Raw genomic sequence first — 5,335 nt, 5'->3', positions numbered from 1 at the left:
ACCCTGTACCAAGGCAGCTAACCCCACATTACTCCAGAGACTGTAACCAATACCCTGTACCAAGGCAGCTAACCCCACATTACTCCAGAGACTGTAACCAATACCCTGTACCAAGGCAGCTAACCCCACATTACTCCAGAGACTGTAACCAATACCCTGTACCAAGGCAGCTAACCCCACATTACTCCAGAGACTGTAACCAATACCCTGTAGCAAGGCACCTTACCCCACATTACTCCAGAGAAAGGCACCTAACCCCACATTACTCCAGGGCAAGGCACCTAACCCCACATTACTCCAGAGACTGTAACCAATACCCTGTAGCAAGGCACCTAACCCCACATTACTCCAGAGACTGTAACCAATACCCTGTAGCAAGGCACCTAAACTCACATTACTCCAGAGACTGTAACCATTACCCTGTAGCAAGGCACCTAACCCCACATTACTCCAGAGACTGTAACCAATACCCTGTAGCAAGGCACCTAACCCCACATTACTCCAGAGACTGTAACCAATACCCTGTACCAAGGCAGCTAACCCCACATTACTCCAGGGACTGTAACCAATAGCCTGTAATATATGCAAGTCGCTTTGGGGAAAAAAGTGTCAGCCAAGTGTAATATAAGGCAGTGTTTCCCAACCTTTTTTGTCTCATGTACCCCCTAAGCCAGAGATGGGCAACTTCCATGATAAGGAGGGCCACATTTTTTCATCGCTACCATTGGAGGGCCACTGTATCTCACAGACTTTAAGGTGCAGTTGGTTGCTTACTTACTGCCGATGTTGTTTGGAAGAAGTAGGAGTGTTCTCTGTTGGCCAACAACAGTAAAATTACAGAATGATTGAGTAGTGGTTTAAAAAAATCTGGTCATTATGGTTTTTTTAATATTTTATCTACGGGCCGCACTGAGTGAGGAGGTGGGCCGAATGTGGCCCCCAGGCCTCCAGTTGCCCATCCCCGCCCTAAGCCTTTTCGCTGTTCCATGAGTACCCCCAACTCACGTTTTACATCGCCTTTTCTATTCCAGTGTGACTATGCATTTGTTAAAATCACATTTTTCCAAGTACCCCCTGCAGTGTGTTCGCGTACCCCTAGGGGTACACGTACCCCTGGTTGGGAAACACTGATGTAAGGTAATGCAATTAATTAGCATCAGTTGTGGCTGCATCCATGTCAGTGACATCAGCATCCACATCAACTATATCAGCTGCATATTCCTCAGTATCAGGTCTGAACCAGTGTCAGCTGAATCTGCATCAGTCTAGGCTGAATCTGCATAATTGCAGCTGAATTTGCATCATTGTAGGCTGAATCTGCATAATTGCAGCTGAATCTGCTTCATTGTCAGATGAATCTGCATCAGTGTATTGAATCTGCATAATTGCAGCTGAATCTGCTTCATTGTCAGCTGAATCTGCATCAGTGTCATCATCGTGTCAGCATGAGTCTCACCACCTGCTTCTGCATCTGAGTCAGAATTAGCCTCAGTTGAGTCAGCATCAGCATCAGCTGTAAATCAGCTTCGTCTGTGTTAGTGTCAGCTGCATATCCCTCAGTTTCAGCTGCGTCTGCTGAATCCACATCAGTGTCGTCATCATGTCGGCATCAGCTTTCTTCGCAGTGTCTCAGCTACTGTACTTCACAGCTGCATGCGTCACAGTGTCAGCATCAGCTGTTTCGGCTGCATCAGTGTGGATGTCAGATGGATCAGCGTCAGTTGAATCAGCATTCGCGTCAGCTGTGTTTGTATTAGCCACAGTTTCATCCGCTGCATCTGTGCCGGCATCACCGCATCTTCGTCATCCTCATCCTCACCTGCTTCTCCATCATCCTTCAGCTGCATCAGCTGATTCTTTATCACTGTCAGTTGCAGCTGCAGTTGCTGTGTCAGCAACATCTTTTTCTGATGTTATCTTCTCTTTATCACATGCTCTATCTCTCTCTTTCTCTTTCTCTTTCTCTCTTTCTCTCTCTCTCTCTCTCTCTCTCTCTCTCTCTCTCTCTCTCTCTCTATCGCTCACACACACACACAAACACACACACACACACACACACCATTCCCTCTCAATTCCTCTCTGTCTCTACATCCCTATTGCAATGAAACATTTGGGCGCTTGAGAGATATTTTTCACATACTGTAGATACTGTAAAATTAGGGCCAAAATTAACAAGCAAGACAAATAAAATAAAACCTTGTGGTAAATGGTGATAGTTTGAGTGAAATTGGTCATATTTTCTTCGAAAAATAGAACACTTTTCACTTTTCAGACACACTGTGAGCGGCAGAACAACTTGCATCCATTTGAATAATCCTGACCTTGAACTCCACTTTTAAGCTTTCTGTTACTTTTACTCTCTCCAACACAGAAAAAAATACTGTTTATTTGGCACAAGGGGAAATGGAAGAGAAAGGCGTACGGAATAGCCTGCAGGTCTTAACCAACATATGTTGTCTGTTTATGAATAAACATATGAATGCTATTGTACAGTAAAAGAAATGTAGGCATACTTGGAAAAATAGAGATAGCCAGTGTGATGTGTGATGTGTTGTGTGTTGTGTGTTGTTGTTGTTAGTGTGTGTGTGTGTGTGTGTGTGTGTGTGTGTGTGTGTGTGTGTGTGTGTGTGTGTGTGTGTGTGTGTGTGTGTGTGTGTGTGTGTGTGCGTGTGCGTGTGTGTTGTGTGTCTGTGTCTTGTGTCTGTGTGCACACATTTGTTGAGGGAAAAGGGGAAAGAATAGCTGAAATTTGAAGCATATTTGCTTCAAAGCAAGAGCAGCCCATACCATGCAGCCACTGTGAGAGTGTACCAGTATTAGTTGATCAGCCACCATCTCCACTGAGGTTCTCTCTTCTCTCTTCTGCCCCCATGCTGTACATCCCTCTCTCCACTGAGGTTCTCTCTTCTCTCTTCCACCCTCATGCTGTACGTCCCTCTCTCCAGTAGATCCTCTACCCCAGGGGTCCCCAAACTTTTTTCTCTGGGGGCCACATTATCGTTTCTGACTGTGATTAGGGGCCGGGATCAATCATGTGGGCTGTATAGTAGGCCACTGCCTGTTATCTCTGCTGCACTTTAAGTGGGATGGGGGGGGCTGGGGGGGTCAAGCACTGGTGTCACTTTTACCTCGTTTTGCACTTTACTTGGAAACCTGCTACTACTAAGTATTGTACCCCAAACACAATTTCGTTGCCTTTTTGACAATGACAATAAATTCTTGAATCTTGAATCTCTTATAGCCATAATTTCTAGTACAAAATAGTTAATCATTACAAGTGATTTGTAAAAGACGAGAGTACTTAACATGTTTTTCAATTTCAAATACCACAGGTATTCCTTTTAATTTCTATTAACCATGTAAAATAGCAAGGGAAGATAAGAAAAATATGGTGATTGACAGTTTATGAGTGATACAATAGAGATGGTAGGCCTGTTGATATTACAGTGAGATGAGAAACTTCTGGTGATTCACACTAGGTTAGTGAAAATTAAACTGTAGGAAGGCCTGTTAATAAATAGAATAAAATATATTTTTTAAATGATTTCATCATTTTTTTCTGTGAGAATTGCTTCTTTGGGACAGTTCAAATGGTGAGGTGCAGAGAGGTGGAGGACCGGTCAAAGGGGCTTGTCAAGCCGCATCCGACCCCCGGCCTTAGTTTGGGGACCCCTGCTCTACCCTGTACACCCCACCAGCCCATGACATTCATCCTCCTCCTCTTCACTCCATCTCCGCTTGTTGTTTATCATAGCATCCCTCCCTTTCCCTTTCTTCACCTCTTCTCAGTCCATTATTATATTTTCCTTTCCTCTGTGCTCTCTCCTTCCCCTCTTCCCACCTCTTCTCTATACCCCCCTATACATTTGTCCCTCTCCTCTCTCCCTCGTTCCCCTTTGCTCCACTCGTCCTTGACTACCTCCCCATCTTAATCTCTCCCTTTTTTTCTTCATCCATCCATCCATCCATCCATCCATCCATCCATCCATCCATCCATCCATCCATCCATCCATCCATCCATCCATCCATCCATCCATCCATCCATCCATTTGTTTTCTACTCCCTTCCCTTTCTCATCTCAATGTTATTCCCCTTTGCTCCTTTCCTTCCATGTCTCCATCTTTCTCTCTCTTTCCCTCTCTCTCTCTTTCTCTCTGAGTCACTCTGCAATCTTTTCTCTCTCTCTCTCTCTCTCTCTCTCTCTCTCTCTCTCTCTCTCTCTTTCCCTCTCTCTCTCTTTCTCTCTGAGTCACTCTGCAATCTTTTCTCTCTGCCCCTGTCGTCCTTCATGCTTTATCAGTGTGTCTGTAGCTCCTTTTCTCATTTCAGTACGTCTTCGACCCTCTACCACTCTCATCCTCTAAACTCTCCCTCCATGTCTACATCTCTCCATCCCTCCCTCTCATCTCTCTCTCCTTCTCTCCATCCCTCCCTCTCATCTCTCTCTCCTTTCTGTAGTCTTCCCCTCTGCTCCTGTCCTCCTCTACCCATATACCTCCATGTATCCATATCTCTTTCTTTCTTACTTACTTTCTTTCTTTCTCTCTTTCTCTCTGTCTGTCTGTCTCTCTCTCTCTCTCTCTCTCTCTCTCTCTCTCTCTCTCTCTCTCTCTCTCTCTCTCATCTCTTGTCCTTCTCAGCTGTTGCTCTGAGTCTGAAGACTCGCTCAGTGGCCTCAGCATGCGTAATCAGACATGTGGGCCAGTCAAGTGCTATTAGCACAGCAGCGTATTGCAGAGCACAGCAGTCCACAGCTGAGCCACCACTCTCTGCTCGCCCTCACAGATATACAGTATGAACACAAACACACAGTTATATACAAACACACCAGGGGTTGACATTAACTTTTTCGCTTGCTGGCCACTGTGGCTAGTGTTTTCCCTGAGTCACTAGCCATCCAGCTATTCTACTAGCCACAAATTTGATTACAAAATAATGAAATCATAACGCTGTACATCTAACCTCAGAAGATGAGGTGCTTAAAGCAAGAAGATGAGTGCATGGGTTTCTACATGGAAATAAATCAAACAAAAAGAAACTGAGCAACTGAGCTTTTTCTTGAACTTAAATATACAGTATAAACAATTGATACACAAAGGGCAAAGTGCAGAATATACGCTATTGTGATGTGTCATACCATAGAATATGCTACCTGCCAAATTGGCTAGTGACGCTGAAATAATTTCTAGTCACAGCCAGGTTTTATCAGCATTTGGCCGTTTGCAGGTGCCAGTGTCAAGCCCTGATACGCACGCACACACACACACACACACACACACACACACACACACACGCACACACACACACCACGTGTCATAGCTCTCTCTCTCTCTCT

The sequence above is a fragment of the Engraulis encrasicolus genome, chromosome 22, assembly GCF_034702125.1.
Source record: "Engraulis encrasicolus isolate BLACKSEA-1 chromosome 22, IST_EnEncr_1.0, whole genome shotgun sequence".
In the NCBI taxonomy this organism is placed as follows: Eukaryota; Metazoa; Chordata; class Actinopteri; order Clupeiformes; family Engraulidae; genus Engraulis; species Engraulis encrasicolus.
This window is presented reverse-complemented; position numbering follows the sequence as displayed.